The following is an 18725-nucleotide window of genomic DNA, read 5'->3' as shown; positions in this document are numbered from 1 at the left end:
GAAGTTCCTCAAACAGTTTAATGTACAGTTATTATATTTCTTAGCAATTCCTCTCCTAACTATGTATCCAAGAGACTTAAAAACATGTTCACCTGAAAATTCATACATGAATGTTCATTGAAACATTTTCATAGTAGCCAAAAAGTATAAAAAAACAAAACCTCATCAGTGCATGAATGTATAAAGAAAATCTGGAATGACCAAATAAGAGAGTATGTCACCATGAAAGTAAAATATTGATACATGACTGAATGGGTGAAATCTGAAAGCATTATGCTAAGTGAAATGAGCCACATACAAAAGGCCACAAGTTGAATGAGTCTATTAATATGAAATGTCTAGAAAGCAAACACGTAAAGACGTGAGTAGGCTAGTTGTAAAGGGAGGATAATTGCTAATGGGTACAGAGTTTATTTATTTTATTTCTATATTAAAAATAAACTATAAATTGAGATTTTAAAAATACCATCTATAATGGCATAATTCTACAAAAACATGACAAAATTAGGATAAATATGACAAAAGATATGTAAGACCTAGGCACCAAGAACTAAAAATGATTACTTAGAAATTAAAATAGATCTTAATAAATGGAGAAAAATTCTCCTGTTAAAAGGTTGGGAAACTAATATTGTTAAGACGTTAATTTTCTCCAAACTAATCTATAGATTCGATACAATACAAATCAAAACTGCAGTCTTTTTTATATAGAAATTGTGAAAGTGATTCTAAAACTCATATGGAAATTCATAAAAGTTATAGTCATTAATACAGAGGGAAATATAAGAACAATGTGGCAAGGGTGGTACCTGATTTTAAGATTTATGATAACATTACAGTAATCAAGACAGTGTGGCATTGCTCTAGATAATCATTGGAAACTAAACACATAACTAATGACTAAAATTTTTTAAGAAGATACCAAAAGAGGGTAAGTAGAAAATATTATAGTCGATGGGGGATCACTCTTCCACTCGGCTGGAGAATGTAATATGTAGAACTTTAAAATCAGGGTGATATTTCCCCAATACAGTTTATTTTTACTGTACAGCATAGTGACCCAGTTACATATACATGGATACATTCTTTTTTCTCCCATTATCATGCTCCATCTTCTTTTTTTCTCCAATTATCATGCTCCATCATAAGTGACTAGACATATTTCCCAGTGCTACACAGCAGGATCTCATTGCTAATCCATTACAAGAGCAATACTTTGCAGCTGTTAACCCCAAGTTCCCAATACATCCCACTCCCTTCCCCACCCCTTGGCAACCACAAGTCTATTCTCCAAGTCCATAATTTTTTTTTTTTCTGGGGAAAATTTCATTTGTGCCATATATTGGATTCCAAATATAAGTGATATCATATGGTATTGGTCTTTCTCTTTCCGACTTACTTCACTCAGTATGAGAGTCTCTAGTTCCATCCATGTTGCTTCAGATGGCACTATTTTATTCTTTTTATGGCTAAGTAGTATTCCATTGTATATATATACCACATCTTCATAATCCAATCATCTGTTGATGGACATTTGGGTTGTTTCCATGTCCTGGCTATTGTGAATAGTGCTGCATTGAACATGCGGGTGCATGTGTCTTTTTCAAGGAAAGTTTTGTCTGGATATATGCCCAAGAATAGGGTCGCGGGGTCATAGGGTAGTTCTATGTATGGTTTTCTAAGGTACCTCCATACTGTTCTCCATAGCGTTGTACCAGCTTACATTCCCACCAGCAGTGCAGGAGGATTACCTTTCTCCACAATCCCTCCAGCATTTATTTGCAGACTTATTAATGATGGCCATTCTGACTGGTGTGATTTGATTTGCATTTCTCTTATAATCAACGATGTTGAGCATTGTTTCAAGTGCTTGTTGGTCATCTATATATCTTCCTTAGAGAAATTTCTATTCAGGTCTTTTGCCCATTTTTCAATTGGATTGTTAGCTTCTTTGCTGTTGAGTTGTTTAAGTTGTTTGTACATTTTAGAGATTAAGCCCTTATCAGGTGCATCATTTGAAACTATTTTCTCCCATTCTGTAAGTCGTCTTTTTGTTTTCTTTTTGGTTTCCTTTGCTGGGCAAAAGCTTTTCAGTTTGATGAGGTCCCACTGGTTTATTTTTGCTTTGATTTCTGTTGTTTTGGGAGACTGACCTGAGAAAACATTCCTAAGGTTGATGTCAGAGAATGTTTTGCCTATGTTCTCTTCCAGGAGTTTGATGGTGTCTTGTCTTATATTTAAGTCTTTCAGCCATTTTGAGTTTATTTTCATGCATGGTGTGAGGGCATGTTCTAGTTTCATTGCTTTGCATGCAGCTGTCCAGGTTTCCCAGCAGTACTTACTGAAAAGACTGTCTCTTTCCCATTTTATGTTCTGGCCTCCTTTGTCAAAGATCAATTGACCATAACAATAAAAATTTTTAAAAAATAAAATAAAATGTTTTTAAAAGGTGGAAAAAAAATAAAACCAGGGTGAGCAGGGGCAAGGAATTTTCCTTTTAGCAAAACTATCAGTATAGAAATAAATGCATTAACAATTTTAAAAACTCACGTGTTTGCTTACTTTTGAGTTAAATACAAGTGTTTTCAAAGGAAATTTCAAAATTATTTTGTAATTATTGAATGCTGGTCATGTGCTTTAGAACACATTTCCTTCTGATAAGTCAATCATGAATGCCTTCCTTCTTTTTCCTCCTTTCCCTGCTTTTCCCCTTCTTCCATTTCTATTTCCACTCTTAATTCCTCTCCCCTCCTACTCTTCCACCTTCTTTAACTCAAGTTTTAACCATGTTTTTCATGTATTTTTTTACTTATTGATTGGGTTAAAAATAGGATGAAGGAAATATTATTTTACCATATGTAAATTTTAGGAAAAGGGGAATCAATTAAAAACAGTGTGAGCTGGTAAAATTTTATAGATTCTTGCAAGGTCAGTGTCTTCCTGGCAAATTAGACCTCCTTCACAAAAAGTAGATGAATCACTATTTAATAAATGCTTAAGGGATTCTTGCAGTACACCATCTTCATTAAATTGCTATTTGTGACTGATGCTTGAGATCTGTGTTTATAGAATGTCTACTAACTTAGAAACACAAAAGCTTTAATGTCAGCAAAAGTAACCAAAATATTTTTGCTTAGTATCACATACTGAAATAATAAGCAGTTAAGTGCTATCTTTTTTTTTTTTTTTTTGCTTCTTAGGGCCACACCTGCGGCCTATGGAAGTTCCCAGGCTAAGGATAGAATTGGAGCTGCAGCTGCCATGACACAGCCACAACAAAGCAAACTACTAGCAAACACTGATCACAAAAATAATACCTTCTAGAAACATGAGTCCAAGTGTTTTGTTATGATAACTCATTTCGTCTTTACAATCACTAGCAACCATTATCTTCCTTACATATCTTCCTTCCTTACAATGTCAAAAAGATTGTTACTTTCTCAAGTTTATAAACAGGTGTCCTAAGATTATATAAAGAAATCAAAGCAGCATTATTATGAGATAGATTTTCTCCCTCCTAACCCTTTTCTTTTATTGTGACTCATGATGGCATACATAATGACCATCTCAAAACTCTGTATCTGAAATAAGGGTAACTTTCAGCAATCAAGTTAGTGATAGAGAGGGGTGCAGTCAGCAAAACTGGCTCAGGCTGTTTTTTTTTTGGTTTGTTTATTTGTTTATTTTTTAAATAATAATTGTAGAGTTAAATTTACAAAAACAGTACAAAGAATCTTATAGACCCTTCATCCAGTTCCCCCTGACACTTTATACAGGTGTAGTACAAGGTCAAAATCAAGCAATTGACTTTGGAACATTGCTATCAACGAGTCTTGAGACCTATTCAGTTTTCAGTTTAAAAATCTGCACTCATGTGTGTGTTTAGATCTATGCAATTTTATTCTGTGTATAGATTAACTTACTCCATATATAGATTCATGTGCAACATATAGTTCATGATTCATACCAATGATCTGATAGGACTGAAACCAAAGCTTTCTTTTCATCTCTCTCTGTTGTCTGTTGTATACAGGTCACCTCACTAGTTCCATCACCTCCTACATACATGAGAAAATGTTTTGCAGAAATCTCATTGCTCAGCCCTACTCTTGGACCAATCTGTCCTGGTTTACTAACTTAGAACACAAGTAAGGGGTTTGATTTTCAAGTCCTTTTGGCAAGGGGAGCCCTCTTCTTTTATGCAAACCAGGGTATAAATTCCTAAATAGTGGGAAGGAGAACTTTACTTACTCAATCACATAGCATGTGCCTAGCACTTCCCTGGATACATCAAGGGAACTTGTTCCAGATTCACTTGAGTCTGAGCACAGTCATAATGCCCTACACATCCAACTGCACATGAATCATTACTGTCCTGATGTCCTAAGCCACTTTCAGCTTGCCATTTACAAAACAATCCTTCTCAACTTTGCTGTTATGCTTCCTGTCTTTCAGTGAAATACGCTATTGTAAAATTAACCACAAACTTTGACAAATCCTAGACTCCTTTTACTTCAGCCTCTGCTTCTTCCAAATCTAATTCATTGCCTAATTACAGTAACTCTTTATCCTTATTATCTCCTAAGTCTAATCCTTTGCCCACATTCTCTCAGCTACTGTTGTATTTTCAGACCCTTCACTTTTTTTTTTGCCTAAATAGTATCATTTGCCTTTTAATTGCCCTTTCTGTTTCCACAAAGACCTGTTTATCTTACATTCCACTCTGCTTTCAGACTGAATTTGAAATAATACATAGCATAAGGACACACTCCTATTAAATGTCAGTCATTAAATTCACCATAAATATACAGTTCAAATTCCTTAGACTCATATTTGTGGCTCTTAATAATTTTACCATACCTATCCCTTCTGTCTCATTTCCTACCTATTCTCTTCTGAGGCCTGAGGCTGCTATGAAGGTCAAACTATCAGATGTTCCTTGAATGTGGACTATGTTTTTACATTCCCTTGCCTTTGAAAATACACATTTAGTTGTCTCTCCACTTAAATACCTCCTTAAATAACAACTCCTACTCATCTTTTGTAACACATAAAAATTCTTCCCCCTTCTAAGGAGGATTTCATTGTTCCCACTACAGAGAGCTATCCACAATGCTTCTTTTAGAATTATTTAAGAATTACCATATTACATTATACTTTCCACGTTCTTCTCTTTCCTGGAACAACTTGAGTGTGAGAACTATCCTTTTTTTCTATATTTCAAATTACTCTAGATATCTTATAATTTTCATGAATATTTGTTGAATGAATAAAGATGTTATAACTAGGAATTATAATTATAGAATGCAACTCCTGCAAGACTGTACAATGATTACATGAATAATTTGAGCACTTAGATTTTTTTTCTTCGCCTGTCATCTCCCATCTCTCTGTCTGTGGAGAATAGAGAAGGAGACATTTCTAAGATCATGATCTGTATTTCTCTAGGGCCCCATCCTATTGAATACTACCACATATAGTTAGTTTTTAATTTTTTCACTTGAAGTGTCTGTTCATCATTACTGAAACATATGCTAAGACATAAATGTACTTGTTTAGGTGAGTATCTGACTTTGGTTTTCAAAGTTCTAGTTACATGAAGAAAAGTAGAAATTGTGATGTGGGAGAAATACAGACCAAAAATTCTTGTTTTTCTAAGCCAAACAGAATTTTTGCAAATTTGTGTTAGTTTGACAACTTAAATAGAAAGAATGTAAGAAATAATTACAAAAACCCATAATATATCTGAATTCACGACATGCAGAGTCCTTACCAAAGAAAGTAGAAAACTAGAGTAACTAATATGAACATTTACCTCCAACATTCTCCTCCACTGTGACAGAAAACCCATTTTAGTGTCATTATATTAAAAGAGCTATAAGTCTAACTAAATAAGTTATTCAGTCCCCAAGGAAAAAAAAGAACTATGAGACAATATACAAATAACTTTCAAGTGATAGAGGTGTTTTTTTGTTTTTGTTGTTTTGGTTTAGTTTTTTTTTTTTTGCTTTTTATGGCCACATCTGGGGCACATGGAGGTTCCCAGGCTAGGGGTCGAATTGGAGCTATAGCTGCCGGCCTACGCCAGAGCCACAGCAGCGCTGGATCCGAGCCGCATCTGCAACCTACACCACAGCTCACGGCAATGCCAGATCCTTAACCCACTGAGCAAGGCGAGGGATCAAACCCACAACCTCATGGTTCCTAGTCAGATTTGTTTCCACTGCGCCAAGATGGGAACTCCTGACAGAGGTTTATTTAATGAAATGCTAGTATCTCATTTCCTAAGGCACCAGTAAAATACCACTAAGCTTTGAAAACTGAGTCCAAAAATGCTAACCATTAAGATGCTTTGAAAACTGAGATAGCTATCTAGTTAGCTAGCTAGGTAGATAGATACACGAATACAATGACACATAGATGACTACACACAAAATTTGGTTCTAACAGTCTGTATTCAATTTTTCTATATATTTGATTTTTGTTACTTTTGATTTTTTTATATCCATTTGAAGAACCACATTGGGAAAATAAAAACTAACAAACCTGAACTGAAAGATGTCCTGGCGTGATGGGGAGCAGAAGGTCTTGGGAAGCATCAGTACCACCTAGGAACTTAGACATGAAATTCCTTACAATTCACCATATTGGATCAGAGGTTTGGGGGTGGGGGAACTCATTTTTCTGTGTTATAACAATTCTCCAAGTGATCCTGCTACTCCTAATACTCCTACAATTTGAAAACTACTGGCCTCAGTACAAGAGAGGGTCTGGTGAAAGAAGATGAAGAGTGTCTCTGCCGAGCTGTACTCAAGGATTCTCTCTGCAATTTTGTTTTCATGTTTGTTCTTGAGATGTCAAAGGTAAAATTCAGAGGATAACCTTGCTAATATTGATATCCTAGGTTATAAAAATGAACAATTCTGATGAAAATGATTTACAGTAGATGCCAGATTTGTTTTAAATGCCAAAACTAATGATCTAGGGTAGGAGATTGGCTGAGAAAATAGAGCCAAAGTCTTCACTTATGATAAAGAGTTCATTGGCCTGGATTGCCCCTTGTGTGTATTTTGTGTCTGTGTACAAACAAATGCACACACATACAATACATACCCTAAGAAATAAATTGGCTAGAAGTAGTTGATTTTTTGTCCTGCCAGCTCATTTTCCAACAGAAACACAATTAACAAGCAACCCTGCTTAAATTATTTCTAACATTCTCTCCAGGTTCAAAATTTGAGGTCCTGTTAATAGTGTTGAAGTTTTCATCTTATAATAAGAGAGGAAGCCTCAGTCCAGGCTTGTCTACTTTTCTGCAGGTTTGACTTTTTCCTATAGATATTTTTTTAAAGAAAATTTTTCTCTGTGTTGATTTATTTTTTTTCCATTAATAAAGTCTTTACAATAATAGTATAAATAAAATTTTCCTGCTACTTTCTGTAATTCAATTCTTAGGAAAAAAACCTGTATTATAATGGGAAGATTAATCTAGCAGTTATCAGAAGACATTTTTAATGTGAACAAATATGTTGACATTTTCTTTGTACTCTTATATTTTCATGGTTGTTTTATATTCTGTCTGCCAAGATTTATAAAGATTAGGATTTTTCCAGCACATGCTTTCTTTTGTTTGATTTTTATTTTTAAATTAATGTGATTTTGATAAGTAAAAAAGAAACTTCCAAGAAGTAAAATTCCCTAAGCCTTTGAAAAATTTTGAGTATATAGATGCTTTTGGCTATATAACTATCATGATTCAAGGAAATTAGATAAGTTTGTTTTACCAAGAACAGACATGTCCAACAATCTCTATTTTTAATTTTTTTTTAATGGATAGTTGAAGTGATTGTTTTTCTAAATTGTTTTGCTTGTTTGTATTTTACTCTCCTTTCCTTGATTTCCTAATGAAAATTGTGGTAAGAAAGTATTTTTTCCTCTATAGTATCTCATTTATCTTTCTGTTTCCAGAAATTCGAACACTATAAGCACTATACAGAATTGACTGCTCATGTGTTTATGGATGGATTCTTGTTCAATTTTCATGTTAATATAATGGGATGGAGGGCTATTTCTTTAGGCTGTGAAATAATATCTCTGTTCATTCTGAAAGTCATTTTCTCCTACTAGATTCTTGAAGTTTTCAGTAGTTATCCCTTAAATCCCTGAATTGGGAGTCAAAAATCCTTAGTTTTTGTGTTAATGCTGTGTGAAACTGAGATTGACATCACAAATTCTTGCTAATAGGACTCATGTTACCTGTTCTATGAGTAGTCAAGTGTTTGCACTTTTTTTGTTGGCTCTTGTTATAATTGTCCTAGGGCCATGGGAATGGAGTCAAGCTAACTAATGATCATGGAATTCAGTTGTTATCACAGCAAGCCACATCTTCCAGGCTAAAGTGCAACAGGCAGAGAGGCTTACTCCTATGGATCCAACCTGGCATTTATTGTGAGCTTTTCTGCACCAGATGATCTCTGAAGTCACATTCAGTCCTGAGATCCTTTTCTGAACTGCCTATCTTTTACTTGTCGCTGATAATATTTAAAAGTATCTTCATACTACTAAAACAGTACTTATAAATAATTGCTTGTTCAGGTTATTTCTGAAAGATGGTTAATCATTAGGATTTTAGTCTAATGCTTGGCTTCACTTGTAATTAATGACATGAATAGAGAGTGTATTGAGCAACTAATTGTCTTATATGCTAGGAATAGGATTAAATATAGCTAATGTAAAATTAAAATTACAGCCCTTACCCTTAAGTTTTCCTGTTGACAATTCCACTTACGATGAAGAGCTAGATTTGGGTACTGTTTACACTTAATACTAGTAGTTAGTACTAATTAAAGATTTTTTCTTCTCCTTACCTCACAAGCCTTCTGCCACACACCTTCAAATTAAGACTCTGAGCTTTTCTCCTCTTGTCCTTTAGTATTTACTAACTGGGTATTAATTCTAGTGCTGTTTTTACTTCTCTATCCATAAGACCTAACTGTAGGCTTTATATCATAAACACTGTGTGTGTGTGTGTGTGTAATTTCTAAAATTCTCTCATCTAAAGATAATTTTTATTTTAAAATGAGAAATGTTTTGGTAATCACAGAATGTATTTAAAATGAGGAACGTTTTAGTAATCACATAATGTATCAGAGTACATGTAATTGAGAATTACCTCATATGTTAGAAAATGTATAGGATAGAGACCGTGCTTATTGTCTTCATAATTTTACCTCAAACATCTTGTATAGGGCATTCTTCATAGCAGGAATTCATTAATGAGCCACTAAATTGATTCTGTTTGTTTACTTCTCATTTACTTTGTGGCTCAGTGCAGTGTGATTTTCTGGTCTATAATACCATTAAAAGTATTCTTGCCATGGTCATTTTTCTAAATCCAATGGAAATTTTTAAGGCTTTAAATTATCAGACCTTAGCTATAATGGTTTGAAAGTGTTTGAGGATGCCTACCTTGAAATTTTTACCTCTTTGATTTTCTCTCATTTTTCAGTAATTCTCTATCTCTTCCCTGACTTTCTCTGAACATACTAATCAGGTTGATGCTCTACAGAGTTCCACTTTCATCCTCTTCTCACAAAATCTTAGCAAAACTACACCAGAGTTTCACTTCTCATCAACATGGCGATGAATCTCAAGGCAATAACCTTCAACATTTTCCAAAACTATGTGCCCACCTCCTCACTAGATATCTCCAACCGAATAATCCAAAGTACCTTAAGTGCAATATATATAAAACCAAACTTTTAATCTACTGATCGCCTCCTTCTCCAATTTAAATCTGTTTTAATTGTATATTCCCTTTAGCAGTGAATGTCCCAGCCTTACGCTCAGCTTTCAACATCACAAAATCACAAACCATCATTTAGTTCTCTTTTTTCTCATATAGTCAATACCAGATCCTCTTGATTCAGTATATTTATACCTCATTAATTTGCCCAGTTCTGTTTATAGTCTCTATAATATTATTCTCAGTTATCACTGAGATTATAAAAACAATCTCCTGATCAATCCCATACCTCTAATCCTTATTCCCTTCAAATCTAAAACTACATGATGTGCCACTCCCTGTTTAAAATCCTTTAGCTATTTCTCATCATCTGCAATAAAACGTAATGAAACTCATTTCTCAGACTCTTGCCTAATTAGAGACTGGTTTCCCCACCTTCCCATCTCATCACTAATTTCTTCTTTGTTATAGCACAAGGCATGGGAACTATTCCAAGCCCCACAGTATTCACCAAACCAGTATTATATCCAATGGTTGCTTGTCCTTCATCCCTCCACTTGGATGACTTGTTTGTCTTCCAGAACTCAACCTTCTCCACAAAGTTTCTCCTAAGATTCTCCTGCCTCCAAAGTTCAGCTTAGGGGAACCCTTTATATGTTCTGATAACACCTGTTGTAGCTCTACCATAGAAATTATTACACTGTGTTGTAATATAGTCTCTTTTTTTCTTACACTTTCCAAAACTCAATTATATTAAAATAATTTGAAGTAAGAATGCTGTATCATTTGTGTAGCCCAATTCTTGACAGAATGCAATTCCTTTATTAATGATTCGAATGAATGAGTGAATGAAACAAGAATTTTTGTCCCATCAAGACTTCTTTCTCAGGAAGTATAATATGGTTTCTCAGTATTTTCATTGTACATTAGTGTCTTGTTCTTATTTTTTATACTTCACTATTTTTGTTCTATGTGAGTATTTGCTTTAAAATGTGCTCTCTGGGAGTTCCTGTCAGGGCTCAGTGGAAACGAATCTGACTAGCATCCATGAGGATGCAGGTTCTATCCCTGGCCTTATTCAGTGGATTAAGGATCTGGCATTGCTGTGAGCTGTGGTGTAGGTTGCAAACGTGGCTCTGATCTGGCATTGCTGTGGCTGTAGCGTAGGCCTGCAGCTGTAGCTCCGATTAGACCCCTAGCCTGGGAACCTCCATGTGCTGCAGGTGCGGCCCTAAAAAGACAAAATAAATAAACAAATAAATAAAAATTAAATGTGCTTTCTGGAGTTCCCTAGTGGCTTAGTGGGTTAAGGATGTGACATCATCACTGCTGTGGCTCTGATTACTGCTGGAACAGGTTAGATCTCTGGCCCAAGAACTTCCCAATGCCACAAGCATGGCCAAAAATAAAGAAAGAAAGAAAGAAAGAAAGAAAGAAAGAAAGAAAGAAAGAAAGAAAGAAAGAAAGAAAGAAAGAAAGAAAGAAAGAAAGAAAGAAAAAGGTGCTTTCTATGGATATAAGGTAATGTAGAGGAAAAAAAATTAACTTTTCAATTGTCATGTTTTATTTTTTGTATGCTATGTAAATTCATTAGATATTCTCTTTTTCTCTGAAAATGGTTTTGCTCCTTCCTGCATATATATATACATATATATATATTCTTTACCCTTCACCTTTAAGTTATATGTAGCCCCTAGTAAATTGGGTTTTGTGAAGTTCATTTAATAAATGTGAGAAAGTCAGAGGTGATTAGCACAATGCTTTTTTTTTTTTTTTTTTTTAAGGCCACACTTGTGGCATATGGAAGTTCCTGGACTAAGGGTCAAACTAGATCTGCTGCTATAGACCTATGCCACAGCGACGCCAGATCCTTAACCCACTGAGTGAGGCCAGGGATCAAACCTGCATCCTCATGGATAGTGTATCGGATTCTTAATCTGCTGAGCCATAACAGGAAGACCATAACGTGTCACATTCAATTTCAACTGGATGTTTTGGCTACAATGGAGATGTTAACAACTCAAATCTCAGTATTTCATTAACATAATAGACACATTTATGAAAAACAAAGTTAGGAATACAATAAAATCAGAGGTTGAGTCCAAATTTAGGAAAGGGGATTGATTTATGGCTTTCTAAAACTATGACTTTAAATTTGAGGTTTCTCTCCTCTCTCTTTTTTATATAGGCTCAACCAAACTACTGTCTAGACAAACACAGCTACTCAGTACATAAAAACACAAAATATGAATTATAATATATTCTTATTTAGTATAAATATTTGAGAATTTAAATTTTTTCAAGGTACCTTGAAATTCACTATTTTATTGTCATCATCTAATGTTTATTACTTTGGGGAATGATCCATAAATTATAATATTTAAATAATAGTTTTAATATTCTTAACAATTTTTGATTTTAGGTAGATCAGACTGAGGTGAATTCTCTAGAATTGATTTACATTTACATATATATACATAACTCCACATATATTTCATTTTTAGACAGATTAGAAGCAGTTATTTCTGGAATGGAGCTTATTGAGGCAAAATTTAAATAATTTTGGTATTTAGAAACATAACATTCTATATTTAATGTACTGTATCATAGAATAATCAGGAGGTCAGATATAATGAAGAGAATTAGTGACTTTAGTTTCTGAAAAAGATGTAAAGTTACCTTTTTGGTTTTTATTACACAAAATTCCAGTACATGGAGCATTTTTAATTTGTAGAGTTATTCTTGGATGATATGTGTCACATTAGATCTGTAAATTCCACATAGGATGCAATATTGTTATTATTACTTTGTCTACATGAAGAATGTTACACATTGTTTCACTTAAAGTTTACTCCCTGGGAATGAATGATGTTATTGAGGTGACATTATAGACAGACAATGAGAATACTTTAAGAAAGCTAGTTTTTTTTTTTTTTAGCAGATACTTAAAAAGTAGAAACCAAAAGAAAATAAGAGGTTTTTTTTAATCCAACTTCTTTGCTTATTGAAGCATGCGGCTATTATATAAACTTATATTAAATATTTTCCTGTGTGGTTATTCAGTTTCAGGAAACATTGTTGATTCTTTAGCAAAATCTTTAAATCTTAAAGCTATTTCAAAGATTATTATTATTTTTTTAATGTTTTATCCACAGTCTTCCCACCTTTCATTTTATAATATTATATGCATTTATTCCTTCTTGGAATTAAGTCTATCAGTTTCTAAGCTATATGCTTTGGATAATTCATTTTAGTGGGTGCTAAAAATTGTAAATGTTAACTACAATAGAAAAAGAAATTTTAACATGTGCTAGCAAATGTCCTCAAACTTCAGCAGTAGAAAAAAAAATCTCAACTAAAAATTCCTACCAGAGATGATCTGATCACAAACCTTTCAAGCAGAAAATTGGGAATCACTGTAGAAACAATTTCTCAGGAAGGTATTCAACTTTCAGATAACCCTGAAACAAAGCAACCCAATGTGTTTGCTTTCTGAAGAGGAATCCTCACTGGTCTCTCCGTCTTCAGGGTCCTCTGGAAAGCAAGCCCACAGGAAAATGTAAAGAACAGAGTACCTAGGAAATGTAAGCCTTTTGTGATGCACAGGAGGTAAAAACATGTGTTCCTTCTTTCCTGAACCTTTAGGAGCCAATTAGTTCTAAAGTCTTTGGGAAATGGTACAGGTTTTAATGGTATAGATTATATAAAGATCATAAAAATGGATACTATGGATCATTAACATCTTATTGAGCTGAAATATGCCCATAGCCTTTGGCACAACTCAATTCAGTTAGTCTGGAATCATACTGGAACACAAAGAAACCTCACTCTGAAACCATTCAGGATTAAAAAAAAACATAAAGATGAATGTATTGTGTTTCAGTTTTCTTTCAAAGATTATCTTTAAAATTTAAGACATTCAGTGGTTGTGGTATGTCCATAAGGCTCTGCCCCTTTAACATTTTATACACACACACCACTATTATAAATGTGTATGTGTGTGTATATTCAAGCTTTGCTTTTAACACTTCTAGTTTACACATTTTGAATAAATATATATCTTTTAAGCCACTAATTATTTTAGAAACTTTGAATTTGAATTTAGGAAAGGCAATAGGAATTACAGAAAATCTGTTCTAACATTTAACTTAAACCATCATGACAAAACTTTACTATAAGTCACCATAATGACCATAACAGAATTAAGAAACATAATATAAAATTTTAATCTTCTACTATATATTCCCCAAATTAAAAAGAGAAGAAAACATTTATCTTGTCATACAGGATACCCTTTTTCATTCAAGTGCCATTTTCTTACATTTAGGTTACACTCAATTATAAAATATTTGTTTATCTAGTTTGTCATTTCTAACTTACTGTTAACATCAGGAGGCTTCTAGGCTACAATGTTTCAAATGTAATGAAGTAGAGGAAATGATCCAAAGGTAAAATGCAATCCTAAAGGATGAAATGTACTAAAGAATTCAACATAATAATGTGTTCAAATGGACAAAAGCTTCTACTCACCTCTACAACTATAGGGTGCAGAAAGGATTCCATCAAATGAGATGAGTAGAAGGAGCCCCTAGACCTTGGTCTTCCAGTCCTTGTGAGGGCAATTCTCTTACCAAACTTCAGGTCATTCTTTTACACCATGATGAAGCCAAGCCAGACTAAATTTCATTCATCTCTACAGATATATTATGAAAATTATTATAAGCTGGATTCTTCGGAAAACATTTAAGAAAAATTTACTATTTATTTAAGGAGACCATGCCATGTGGAAAGGTGTCTAAAAACACTCCATTAAAATGGATAAAGTAGAAGCAAGATTAGTGATTAAAGAGGGTTAGCTCTGATTATTTGAAAAGTTTTATATTTGTATAATAATTTATGTCTGAAAACAGTGAACACATTAGAATTTCCTGCATTTATACCAAAATTTAAGAGAGATATTACTAATTTAAGAGCAGAAATATGCATTATTGATACTAATTCACATACTTAATATAAAATAATATTTTATATTTCCAAAAATCAGGTTACTGAATCTAATTAGCTATGTTCTCTAGCAGTCCCAATTCACTCATAAATTTGAACAAAACAGTATTAGACTGAAAATACTAACTTAAAATACATCTGCAGAAATAAAATATCTAAGGTGACAATAAATTTTCTAGAAAACTGAATGGGTTATAAAAGAGCAGTAGCATTGATTGATTATTTCAAATTTAGTTAAGTTAGGTGTGCAATTTTCATAGCAGAATGGTAGCGTTCAATTTAGGAATAGAAGTGGTTGACAACTTGAAATGTGTTTCTTGAAAAATGGATTGAATAGATGTTTGATCACCAATAAATCCTGTTATTTATATCATACTTTTACTTTGTTTTGTTCATGATTATTTGAGGCAAGAGTAAAATCATAGTGAAGTGGTATTAAAATACTTGGATTTTCTTTGGCTCTACCTTTAACTCACTTAGTGGCTCAAAGCAATTCAGTAGTTTGAATTAGAGGTTTTAACTAATGACTATTAGATCTTTTAATTCTCTAAAATTGTATAGGCTTATGAAGAGTATCTGGGGAGAAAAGGCTGACAGAGTAGTCTGAAGTAAGTTCTTTCTGCCACTGAGTATTTCTGATTTCCCTTCTCCTAAATTTTCCCCATTCCACCATGACTACTTCTCCAGTAACTTCAGAATCTTATTTCTCTAAGGCAGCTTCACACTTAAGCTGTCATTTTTCTCTTAATTCTCTACCTACTCAAACCTCAGAAATTTTTCTTTTGGAATTTCAAGTCTTTATAATTCATACCTCTACTTCTTTTTTCTTCTGTGCCTTTATATACTTTCTTTACTCTTTTTATAAAGTTTTAACCTGAGTGTAAATAGAGGATTTGGAATAGCACAAATGTAAATGGGCAGCATATGGTTTAGCAAAACTTTCGGTTCCGAAACAAATGCATGTGCACGTTTTTTACTACATATGACAGACTCTGAGCATCACAAACTAGATGATCTAATTCATGTTCCCAGTTTGTTGAGAATGTTGTTTTGGGTATAGACATGACAAAGAAGATCACTTAAAGATTGTGTTTGGGAGTTCTGCCGTGGCTCAGTGGTTAATGGAATCCAAATAGGAACCATGAGGTTGCAGATTCAATCCCTGGCCTCACTCAGTGGGTTAAGGATCTGGCATTGCCATGAGCTGTGGTGTTGGTCACAGACACGGCTTGGATCTGGCATTGCTGTGGCTGTGGCATAGGCCATTGGCTATAGCTCCAATTAGACCCTTAGCCTGGGAACCTCCTTATGCTGCAGGTGCTACCCTAGAAAAGGAAAAAAGACAAAAAAAATTGTGTTTGTATGTAGTACCTGTGTCCACATGTGTTTATTTAGCTTAAACTGACATTTTAGTTGAGTGTCTACTAAGTGATCTTTTAGAAACTGTGGTTATAGAGTTCCCATCATGGCTCAGCAGTAACGAATCCAACTAGTATCCATGAGGATGCAATTTCAATCCCTGGCCTTCCTCAGTGGGTTAAGAATCTGGGTTGGTGTAGGTCACAGATGAGGCTCAGATATGTTGTGGCTGTGACTGTGGCTTAGCCCAGCAGCTGTAGCTCCAATTTGATGCCTAGCCTGGGAACTTCCATATGCCATACCTGTGGCTATGGGTAATTTAATGAGTTTTATAGTTTAAAAAGTGACATTTGTAATTCTACGATTTTTCTTTATGTAACCTTTATAAGTACTTAGGGTTTGGGGGATTCTGACCTTGTATTAAGATAGCGCAATACTACTAATAATCCTATTACTAATAAAATAATATGCATTAATGTAACAAATAAATACCTGATGGTAAAGAAATCAAGCTAATTTACTTTATGTTGTATATTTCTTTTAAGGTAATAACCATTTCTAACTAATAGATGGAGTGGACTTTGATGTGTGTAATATGGTTTGAAGTGCACTGAGAACACCACATGTCAAAAATACTATGCCTTGCATTCCTGTGAATTATTAAGCATTGCACCTATATTCCAGGAGACATACAAACATGAATGGGAAGTCCACTGTCTTTCAGTTATTAATTTATATTTATAATTATTTGAGTTTTCAAATATGAGAAAGAGTTCAGATATAAAAATTATACTTTAGAAAAAGAAAAGAAGAAATATTTGAAAAAGAGTTAAGTATCAAGAAACCTCTGAGGGAACCTGACCCACACATATTGGAACTACAAGTTGGATTTTGATTTTGATTTTGCAAAGAAGAGAACATGAGAAGAAAAGGAAACCTAAAAAGAAATTGAAAAAGCACATAGACAGGAAATGTGAAGGCAATGTTCCTGAATTTAGAGTGCTGATAATTAAAGCTCCATAGCAATTTTCATTAAAATTGGTAATAAACATTGTAAAACAAATTTTAATATACAAGTCAACTGATAATTCATATTACTTTGGGAGAGGGACCTCTAAGTTTCTTTTTGAGAAAATTTCTTGTTTTTCTTACATTAATTTCTGTGTCTAAGTGGGGAAGTTGTACACTGTTTTAAGAAGACTTGTTAAACTTCTTAATTTTCATAGTGCAGCTGGACTCATTCTGGATTTCAGAACATTTGAATTGTCCCTCAGTTTATAGTAACACTATACTACGGCCTCTATTTAAGAGAGAAAATTGGAACTGTCTGCCATCTAGCTCCTGTCAAAGGTGAAGTGGTATTTGGAGAAAATTTTATGTTTGTGTAATTTGCATTCCTTAAAAGATCTTTGGATTAAAAGAAACCATGCACATTATAACTTGGTCTAAACATTTTAGTACAACTTAAAATCACTTTGAATGAGTTCACTTTTGAAAGTCACTATGTGGAACAAGATTATGCTGAGTAATAACTCCCTAATCTCAGAGATGTTAAACTGTGTTAAACTACACAGGTTTTATTTCTTGTTCATGCTTTATGTTCATTTTGAGTCTCAAAAGTCCTGCTCTGAATTATTCTCACTCCAGTGCATAGACTAAGGAGTGGCTTCCACCTTGAACTTCATCACTGTACCATGACAGAAGGAAAAGAGTGCTGTGGAGAACCCACATGGGCAGTTAGATAACACACGGCACCTAACACTTAACGACTATTAACCAAACTGTTCACAACCACACTTAGCAAAGAAGTGCAGCAGTCACTTGTGTCTAAAAGAATAAAAACTGGAAATATCTAAGGAGTAGACTGTATAATCACCAGATGTATATTACATAAGGTTTCCTTTACTACCTTTGTTATATGCATATTAGCAAAAATTATTTTTATGAAAGTTAGTGTCTGCTATAAAGGATCCCCATGAAGATTTGTTTTATATTATAAACTCAAGGAAATTTCATGTTTGTTACTTTTTACCCTGCAGTTTACTTCCTATCTGGTAAGTCTCATTGTATAATTGAGAATATCTTTTTTTGGGGGGGGGCATACCTGTGGCATGTGGAAGTTCCCAGGCCAGGATCTGGGATCAAACTCAAGTGGCAGCTGTGACCTACACTGCAGTGGTAGCAATGCCAGATCCTTAACCCATTGCACTGGGTGGAGGATCAAACCAGTGCCACCATATAGACAAGCCAGACCATTAACCCACTGGGCCGCAGTAGGAACTGTGCCTGTACTTTTCTTTGCATAGTGGTTGTCAGGAAATTTAAGGTAAATTTAAAATTAATCAGGAGAAATTTTTCTTGGATTTTCCACTATGGCACATCAGGTTAAGGATCCAGCATTGCTGCAGGTGTGTTATATGTCACAGCTATCACTTGGATTCTGTCCTTGACCCAGGAACTTCATTATGCCATGAGTGTGACAAAACAAAACAAAAGAGTAATTTTTCTGAAATTGAGAATTATGAGGCTTTTCTATTTGTTTTGTTCCCCCAATAAGCATTTTCTATTTATATTTCTAATTTAATATTTACTGTCTGTATAATTTTGCTTTTAAAAC

This window comes from Phacochoerus africanus, chromosome 2 (assembly GCF_016906955.1).
Source record: "Phacochoerus africanus isolate WHEZ1 chromosome 2, ROS_Pafr_v1, whole genome shotgun sequence".
In the NCBI taxonomy this organism is placed as follows: Eukaryota; Metazoa; Chordata; class Mammalia; order Artiodactyla; family Suidae; genus Phacochoerus; species Phacochoerus africanus.
The sequence above is the reverse complement of the archived record's forward strand: the minus strand, read 5'-3'. Positions refer to the sequence as shown.